Source organism: Epinephelus fuscoguttatus, linkage group LG13 (genome assembly GCF_011397635.1).
Source record: "Epinephelus fuscoguttatus linkage group LG13, E.fuscoguttatus.final_Chr_v1".
In the NCBI taxonomy this organism is placed as follows: domain Eukaryota; kingdom Metazoa; phylum Chordata; class Actinopteri; order Perciformes; family Serranidae; genus Epinephelus; species Epinephelus fuscoguttatus.
In genome coordinates, this window is record NC_064764.1 from 22,033,530 (window position 1) to 22,044,330 (window position 10,801).

Below are 10,801 nucleotides of genomic sequence, written 5' to 3' on the forward strand. Positions count from 1 at the left end.
TCTCCAGCTTCCTCCCACAGTCCACATAGGTAAGGTTAACTTAGTGACTCTAAATTGCCCATAGGTGTGAATGTCAGCATGAATGGTTGTCTGTCTTTATAACTCGGCCCTGTGATAGTAAGACAACCTGTCCAGGATGTACCCCACCTCTCACAGTCAGCAGGGATAAGCTCCAGCCCCACCACAACCCTGAATATGATACAGGTAATTAATAATGAATGAATAAAAAGCACAATATTTGCCTCTGAATCAAGGGCGTACGTTTTGTTTTGACATTTGGTGGGACACATATTAAGGTGTTGAGGCGTCACACACTATGTTTCTTGCATTCTGGTGAAACATGCACAGATGAGACAAATGTCATAGTACTTCCTGCTTCAACCACCATGCAGTGTTATTTTTCAATCTTCCTTCTGTTAAAGCAGATTGCAATCAACTACTTTAGTGGAGACATTGTTGTGTCTAGGAGTTCAGTTGCATTCCTGCAGTTTGTCACAATAAAAGTCCTCTGGAGCACACAAATGCACATGTTCTAAATATTAAAGGGGGCATGTCTCCTGCATCCTCTTCAGTATCTACACTTTTGCTCTTAACTGTAATGTGGTAGAGTATAAAGCAAGCAGCAGCCTCCAAGGCTGGAAAAATGGAGCCAATTCAGATGTGCCAAAAACTGCAGTTCCTCTAATGGCCACATGAGGCTGGCTCCAGAAACCAGTCAATCCCCACTGACCTCCAACTTTATAACAGAAATCTACATGTTTACAGCCTGGTATGAAAAACGTCTCAATAACTAATTTCATTAAGGCTTAGAGTTACATATATTTAAGGGTGGGGCCACTTTGAGTGACAGGCTGTCTGTGGATACTGTCCTCGGGTTCTCAGTCAGATCCAACACTCGCTGCTCCATTGCCACGGCCTCTCGTACAAATATGTCCACTTCTGGCTCCAAAATTCCAAGATGGCGACAGCCGAAATGCTGAACTTGAGGCTTCAAAATGGGAGTCCACAAGCCAATGAGTGACGTCACAATGGCTACGTTCATTATTTTTTACAGTAATGGTATAAAGTGACAAAAAGTACACATAGAGAAATGCATACTTCCGTACAGCATCTAAGTAACTGCACTTATCATACTCATCGCTGTGATTAACTTCACATTACTTACTTTACGTCGTTTTTTACAGGGGAGTCATAATAATCACAATACAGTTGTCCTGTTCCAGTTTGTTGTTGTTCACACTGAGCTTGTTTTCTGCACTTTCTAGTGGCAAACTGTTATATTTGTGCTCACTATTGTCATGTGACCCTGTCATGTGACATCTACAGGAAGCAGTTGTTCACAAGGTGCTTTTCAGCTACACCCATCTGACAACAATCCATCTGCCATCATGTGTCCTGCTGTTGTATTGTCTGTATGTATTGGTTCATTTTCATCGTATCTGTTTTATCTTAAGTGTATTTAGTAAAAAATGTTAGTTTTTTTGAGTTTTTAAATTTTTTTTATTGAAATTAGCTCATCTGTTTAATGTTACCTTACGTCTTATGTCAGTCTAAACTGATTGGAATGCTCTTTGTTTGTGTTTCTGTTTCCAATTTCAGCCTTCCATAACTGATAAATATGTGGATGAAAGAACATCTGTCTGTGGGGTTAGTGAAACACTTTCAAACCACATGTTCATTTGGAGCACATGAGTAGTGAGAGATTACTATCACTTTACCTGAGGGGGGCACAAAACAGTAATATTTAAGTACCAGTAATTAGAAATTAACAAGTTGTCATATTTCTGCTGCTCATCAGGTGATTCTGAGGAAATCAGGGATGACTTATTACTCAGATACTTAACCCAGTAAAAGTACCAGTACCACACTGTGAAAATTCCCCCTACAAGTGTAAGTCTCGCATTTAAAATCTCACTTATGTTTAAGTATAGATGTACTATCAGATAAATGTGCTTCAGGTATTAAAAGTAAAAGTACTTGTTTTGCAGAAAATTGGCCCCTGTGACTGATATGATAAATATATTATTATTATTATTATTATTATTATTATTATTATTATTATGTGTCAGCCCTGTGATAGTCTGGCAACCTGTCCAGGGTGTACTAAGCCTCATACCCAATGTCAGCTGGGATAGGCTCCAGCCCCCACGCGACTCCTAACAGGATAAGCGGTTACGGAAAATGAATGAATGAATATTATTAATACAGATGCATCAGTGTGAAAGCAGAATGTATTGATGTAGCTGGTCCATGTGGAGCTAGTTTTAACTACTTTATATGCAGGTGGGTGTTTAGTGCCCTGGATTCCTAACCTCGGGGTCAGGCCCCCCTCTAAGGGATCAGCTAACTAAAATAGAAGTCTCTATCTGTCCTTCAGTTTTTTTTTGACAACCATTCATTCGATCGACTTCACGCTTGCTACATGTTTGCTGAGGACCCAAGGAAGTGCAGCGTCCAGGGCAAGCTCGTGAGATCTACAGGATGTATTTGTTATTAGTTGTGCGCTACCACCACAAGAAGTGTCCACTGTATATAGTATTGGGGAACCCTATTAACTTTTACATCACCAAATGCATGCTGGGTAAAGCTAGCTCTCTGTCGCTCGCAACAGTATACTCAAGAAAGAGAGACCGGAGATGTTACACTGTAGCAAAGTCAAACACTTCAAGCATCAGCGATGTGATTTTCAGAGTGAACGCTTTGGTTCTGGAAATAGCCTGGTCCAAAATATTTAGCTGTTTGCAAAGGACATGTATACTCTGGCATAGCTGGGGATGCAACTATGGCAGGTTTGTTGCTCAGGACCCAAGGAAGTGCAGTGTTGAGCATGAAGTTGTTTGGATTGGCAGTTCTTTGTGAGCAGCAACACTGGAGGCTAAGCAGTTGGCTCGCTCCAAACAGGCACCTTTAACAGGCACTGCACTAGATAGATAGAAGATAAATCTGAGAGGTCGTGACTTTTCAGTTCGGACTTTTCAAACCTTTGCCACTTGGTGAAATATTGGAGGCCTTTAGAGACATTTAGGGGGGACATGTTTCCTTTAAAACTTAAATTAAAATGATTAAATGATTAAAACATCTGAAACATGACAAGAAGCCTCAAATAGACACTGCTGTTTGTTAATCCTAGACATAGACATAGACATAGACATAGACGTCATATGTGTCCCTGAAATGTAACGGAGTAAGAGTAAAGTGGCATAAAATAAAGATACTCACAGCTCAATGGATTCACACATATATTGATGTAATTAATATGAAGTTATCAGTGGTGAGAGTTCATGGTGCTGGTACTAGTACTAGCCCTGATCACCATTTCTATTTATTGCCAAATTTTAAATCCATGTCTCCTGTATTCTGTGGAGATCCTTGAGTATGAGATGGGGCAGGGTGGGTTGCTATTAGGGTTTTGCTTTTTGTCTTGTTTTGTGTTGTACTGTTGATGTTTTATGGCGTTTGCTTGTATATATCTGAAGCAAAAGAACAATAAAACAGGAACTACATAAGTACAAGTACCTCAGAACAGTACTTTAGTATAGTATATGTACTCACTTAAATGTAACGGACTTGGCCGTGCTCTTCTAAAATTCCGGCAACAGCCCTGAAACGGTCCCAGATGATGGCTGCTGATGTTATCACAACTTCACCTGCTTTAACAAGATCAAACATGGCTTTTCACGCAGTGCAGTGTTAGCCCGTTTTATCCTTGATCCTCAGTGCTGAGCTCTGGGTTAAGCATCCAACGTCACTGGCATGCGTCTTCTCTCAGCAGGGGTCTGTTGGCTCGAGGCTGAGTTTTAGAACAGTTGTCTGATTTTTTAAATTGAACTTTTTATCAAACTTACACAGTTTTAGTGATCTGTTTATTAAGACTGCTCATTCAAGGCAGAGCCATAAAGCCAGGTGGGTGCACAGGTGCTTCTTGAGTTGAAGACGAGATGAGGGAGAAACCGGTGACACCAGTGAGACACCGTGTGACGGTCGAGGGAAATTCACTGACAGCTGCAGAGTCAGAAACAAGAACCAATCAAGGAGATTTCTTATTTCTTTTCACTGACTCATTTCCAGCCACAATTCAGACAAGTAGACTTGTTTAAGTCAGATATCTTTCACAGATTGCAGTAAATATAATCACAAACACAAACACAGGCATCATCTGTCTCCCTGACACTCCTCCTCTCTTCTCATTCTCTACATTTGGATGATGCCCCATCTTGTGGACACTTTCATACAGCTACTGGTGAAAAACAACCCCACCCCTTTTTCCCTTTGGTTTTTACATATTTTGTTGTATTGCATTTTACACCACTTCCTTGCAGCTGAGAAACAAAAAACAGATAAACCTGCCTGTGTGTCATCGCCACTGCAGGGTGGCGCATTTAACGAAGACATCATGACAGATATTGGCAGAGGACGGGCACACATGAGATGAGTGATGAGGAGAAATGCAGTATTGATTGTACACCAAGCTGGACTATCAGACAAACAAGTAGGTAACTGCCCTTGGATCCTGGACCCACAGAGCCCCCCAAAACCCCTGGTTCACTGTGGGACAATTAGCCTTCAATAATTTGATTAATTGCAAATTTTCTAACACTGCAGTGATAAGGGCCTTAAAGGATTTTCAAGTCTACTTGGATACAAAACTCACATGCACTGTAATTGTTTCTCCTGTCTCCTGTGAAAAGATTAAATCCAGAGCTGAATCCGAAGTTCAACTGAGGCTAAGCAGTCTGACTTTAATTTAAGTGGGTATTTTTAATATGAAATTCCCTCTTTGTGTTTCCACAGACCATATCTCTGTGCTGAGCTGCAGTATGGGGATGGTAACAAAAAAGAAAGGAATGATCCCTTCAAGGTCAGTGTGGACAGGAGGGACAGCAGCTGAAAACTCTTTTAAAGTACATATGGACACGTGAGTATTGCTTTGAGATACCTTTAAGAAACATGAACCTATCTTCTGAAGAATGTCTTGCAATGTCAGTCTTGTTGAGGGCAGGGGTGGAGCCAGACATAAACATTCAGGGCTCAGCCCAAACCTAAGGGGTCTGGGGACATGCTCCCTTGGGAGATTTTTTTTTCCCATTTAGTGCAGCTATATGTGCTATTTTGCAAGCCATTCATTACAATAGAATGCCTCAACATTGGTACATCATTTGGGAAAAATATGATGGCTGAAAAGGAGAAGAATCCTGTATTTTGTATCTAATTGTTGTCCAACTGTCTTCATCATTCTGAAACTATAACGCCACAAAATGTTAAAGATGACTAACTTTCACTTCTGCCATCTAAAATTGGCAAAAAATTGTCTGGTGTTGCCATTTTTAACATAGATAGAAAGAAAATAAATATGGAGCCACAGGAGGAGGGTAGGGCAGCACAGTGGTGTGGTGGTTAGCACTCTCGCCTCACAGCAAGAGGGTTGCTGGTTCGATCCCAGGTGTGGGAGCCCTTCTGTGCGGAGTTTGCATGTTCTCCCTGTGTCAGCGTGGGTTCTCTCCGGGCACTCCGGCTTCCTCCCACAGTCCAAAGACATGCAGATTGGGGACTAGGTTAATTGATAACTCTAAATTGTCCATAGGTGTGAATGTGAGCGTGAATGGTTGTTTGTCTCTATGTGTCAGCCCTGCGATAGTCTGGCGACCTGTCCAGGGTGTACCCTGCCTCTCGAGGCAGCTGGGATAGGCTCCAGCCCCGCGACCCCCAAGAGGATGAAGCGGTTAGAAGATGAAGAAGGAGGAGGGTAACTTGCCAGGAGCTCTGCACATAGGGTCAGGTTATTTAGTGCAGTGGTTCCCAACAGGTCCAGCCACAGGATCCAGATTTCTCCTTAGTCATTATTTCAAGGTCCATACAGTTCAATGCATTCAGCGTCATATTTGCATTTGGCCATGTCATCAAGCCAGTTTGCGTATCTGTCAAGTAGCTGTCCGTTATTCACTCACTCTGTAGCAAAAAAAAACAGCAATTCAAAATATAAACTGTTTCTGTGCTGGAAATTCACTGTACTTGTAAATAAAATGTGTTTTTTACAAACTTGACATTTTTGTGAGTCACTTGCCATCCATTCAGAATGGACCCGTGACCCACTTTTGGACTCACGAGTTGGGAACCACTGATATAGTTAGTTGTGGTTTTTAACTCTCTGACTTGAATGATAGGTCAGCAGAAGAACATAAACTCAATTATGTTTGATATCTTTGGGGGTAATAGTGGGATTAACAACATGAGCATATAAAGTTGAGGGTGTTTTTAAAACCTGAAAGATTCGGGGCTTTTATATAATGATAATAACCTTAATTTATATAGCACTTAACAAGGATACAAAGTGCTTCTCATAAAAGACAGCAGATTAAAACAAAACAGCAATAAAACAACAATAAAATAAAATAAAATGCACACAACACAGCTGTCATAAAATGCATAAATACTGGGGGACAAAGTGAAGGTTAAAAAAGTAGAATAATATGGCAAAGGAGAGATGATAAAGCCTAGCGACATATAAAATGTTCATAAATGCTTTCCTAAGGGAACAACCGGGCTGTTTGCACAAGACTCTACAACACCTTAAGTTAAGATTTTCCTTAAAGTCCTACTGTAGTTAAGGTTTCCTCAAAATGAAATTGGTTGCACAAAACACCCTTAAGTCTTCTCCTTAAGGTTTCCTTCAACTGTTCACTGTAGTACTTATGGTTTTCTCCTTGTCTTGGTCTTATACTTAAGGAATCCTTAGACCATTGCACAAGAGACCTTAGCAACCAAAACATGGTTAAAAAAATAACATTTAAGGTACATCTGACTCTGTTTTAACGGCAACATGACAGAGAGTATGGTAATAAATGGAAAAAACTAACACACACCTCAAGAGGAGTGTTCTGCGACCAGGAGAACCAAATGATTTTACACTATAGATTTGACTGAATTAATTTTCATTGCATTTCCTCCTACAATCGTTCTCTGTTTTCTGGTATTTGGGAATCAAATTTACTTTGTAGAATGTGCTTTCTATGATTATATTCCTCCAGAGGTGTAATCTTTTCCTCCTCTGTCCAATTTTTTTTTTTCCTCTGGCATTTTTTCACGTCTAACTAGCAGCCAACTTTGTGAGACAATAAGGCATCACAAGCGTGAGTGTAAGCAAACAAGCAATCTCCCTGGAAACTGTAAAATCTCTTTCAACACAGTAAATGAGTTAACATTTTTCCTAAACTAAGGAAACCTTTTAAGGGATTCTGTGCAACTGGGAAAAATTAAGCCTTAAGTGTCATACTTAAGGAGAAAGGTGCTAAGGTGTTTTGTGCAACTGGTCCCAGGAAGTTAGTTAGAAGATAACTAACTTCTTTTTTTGTTTGTTATTCTAGTGTTGTTTGTATGGCATTTAAAACGTTTGCATAGTTGTTTCTAAGTATATGAGTGTATTGGTGCATGTGTCTTGCAAAAGCATTCACCCCCTTGGTGTTTTCCCTATTATGTTGCGTTACAACCTGTAATTTAAAAATATTTTTATTTGGATTTTTTGTAATGGACATACACAGTATAATCATATTTGGTGAAGTTTAATAAGGAAAAAATTACACACTTAGTAAAATAAAGTCAACCTGGGTTCAGTCTAGGTGTCACATGATGTCAGTAAACATACATCTGTTCTGAAAGGCCCCAGAGTCTGCAGCATCACTAAGCAACAGGTACCACCCATAGACTGTGGTACCACCAGCAAGTGACTCTCTCCAGACAGGTCAGAGATAAAGCTCTGGAGAAGTACACATCAGGGTTAGTGTATAAAAAAAATATCTAAAACTCTGAACATCCCAGTGAGCACCATTAAATTCATCATTACAAAACGGAAAAAATGTGGCACCACAATAAACCTGCCAAAGGCTGCCCATCAACACTGACTGACCAGGCAAGAAGGACATTAATCAGAGAGACAACAAAGAGACCAGAGATAAACCTGTAGGAGCTGGAGAGCTCCACAGCAGAGACTGGTATCTGTCTATAGGACCAGTTTAAGCCATACACCCCACAGAGCTCAGCCTTATGGAAGAGTGGCTAGAAAAAAGCCATTGCTCAATGAAATAAACAGAAGCATGTTTGAAGATTGCCAAAAGCCTCATGAGAGACTTGGCCATATAAGACTAAAATCGAACTTTTAACCACTCTTCCATACTGCCCAGCTCTGTGGGGTGTATGCCTTAAAATCGTTCAGATAGATACTCCAATCTCAGCTGTAAAGCTTCCCATCTCCTTCAGAGTTATCTTTGGTCTTGTTGTTGTCTCTCTGATTAATGTCCGCCTTGCCTGGTCGGTGAGGTTTGGTGGGTGGCTGTCTCTTGGCAGGTTTGTTGTGGTGCCACATTTTTTTCATTTTGTTGTAATGGATTTAATGGTGCTCACTGGGATGTTCAAAGTTTCAGATAGTTTTTTAGAACCTAACTCTGATCGACTTCTCCAGAACTTTGTACCTGACCTGGATGGAGAGCTCCTTGCTCTTCATGGTGCCTCTTGCTTAGTGGTGTTGCATACTCTGGAACAGTGGTACTCAGTGTAGAGTACCACTTGATGTTGATGCCGAATAACCAGAAGCCATCGTAGTAATGCTTCAACTCATCCACAATTCTCACATGCAACTTAGAGTTGAGTACCACTGGCTCATGACAGGTTGCTGGGTGGCCCCCTTACCATTTTCTAATTCAGAATAAAAATAAATTGTTTCACACTGGCATTTACCATAAATAAGATGCCAGAGTGCATAAAAGGCATCAAAATAGAGGGCCAGGCCAAATGTCTTCATATCCTAGAAGCGCCCCTGCGTACACCTGACCAGTGCTGAGCTACTGTGACTGGGCCCTGGCTTTCTGTCATTTTGCAAAAATGGCCCCTGGACAAAGCAAGTTGAGTATCCCTGCTCTGGGGCCTTTAACAACAGGTGTATGTACACTGAGAACATGGGACACTTAGATTTCACACAGATTGAGTTATTACAACTAATTATGTGACTTCTAAGTGTAAATAGTAGCACCAGGTCTTATTTAGGGGTGTCATAGGACAGGGGATGAATATATATGCACGCACCACCTTTCAGTTTTTTATGTTTTGGAATTTTTTAAAACATAATTTTGTTTTGCTTTTAGTTTTTTTTTTCTTTCATTCAGTCAGCCCTGTGATAGTCTGGCGACTCCACCTCTTGCCCAGTGTCAACTGGGATAGGCTTCAGCCCCCCTGCGACCCCTAGCAGGATAAGCTGATAATGAATGAATAAATGATTGTTGTTTTTGTTTTTTTCATTTCACTTCACCAAATTTGACTATCTTATGTAGGTCTGTTGAAGGTGAATGCTGTTGACTGTACATAGACATGATGTGTACCTGATAAGATCGTTGAAGAAGGCCCAGTAGGTCCTGGCTGATCCCAGTCACCCCTTATTTAATGAGTTCAGGTTGCTTCCATGTGGCTGCAGTTAAATGCCAGCTTGCAGGACAAATATACCATTAAATTTATTAATAATTTAATTTAATTATTTTTATTTAATTTTAGTTTTGTTTAGTTTAGTTTAACTATCTTGGTGTGATTTTTTTTTTTTCTTTGTTTTGTTTTGTTTTCTGTATTTATTGTATATTTTTTTATTTGCTTATATGCATGCCGACTGCTCAACATATTGCTCTTTGGGGATAATAAAGATATCCTGAATCCTGAATATATAATCATAAATGTTATATATGATATCGACATATCATATATGACATTTATTTATTACTACCACCACTAAATAATGAAGGACCTGGCAACTATTAATTTTACTGAAATCATATTTATGATTTCATTTAACAAATAAATTGACTGATTGATTGAATATGTAAAAAAAAAAAATGCATAGCCATGTACAGATGAAGTTCTGCGTTTTAATGTATTCTACATCTGTTCAGTTGTTTAACTGTGAGCATGAATGCTAATAAACTCAAACTCAAGTTAAGGGGGCCCAAAGCTACATTTGGCCCCAGAGGACCTTTGGAGGAGTCAGGTCTGGACAGCAGCCTATAAAGCATAAGCAGACTGAGGAGCTGTCCGGTGCTGAAAACACTTAAAACTGGCCTTATATGGACTATACAGTTTTATATGTGTTTTAAATCAACAGTGTCCCAACATGACAAAATGACCTTTCATCAGATTCACGATGCAGAGATAACCACCCTGCAGGAGACTTCTTGCTTGTGATTGGCTCGTCACATGTGTGTGTGTCCACTCCTGTCCCTGCGTTCATGTATGATGGTGACGTGTTCCAGATTAATGGGACGGGTTATAATTAGCTTCATGAAGTATTTCTGGAGTGGCCCATTTGTGTCTGTGCTCCTGCAGGAGTCATTCTTGGTTTCTCACTGCCACCTTGTGGATTTGGGGGTTGTCGTCCTTTCAGTGTGTCATGATGTCGTAGGTTACATCTTCACCATTCAAACGCCGTCCTGTCTGCACACAGAAAGTACTAAAATAACATGTGACAGGTGCTTATTGTGGATTTAATAACAAACAGCGTTAAGATCACGTGCAGATGTTTTTCTTTAATGGACTCAGTTGATAATGTCGGGATCAAACTCATTCACATGATCGCAGAGGGGAGAATTAAATAAATAAATAGAGGCAATTAAAGGAGTATTTAGGCTCGTGATTGTGTCTTTACGTCTGCCCTCTTGTTTTTTTCCACAAAGAACAAAACCAGCGACCCTCTCCCCCCTCCCCTCCTCGATCCTGATCCCTCCTCACGTAATGTGTTGCTCATATCATCAAACTTCAAGTCCGCGTCCGTGAC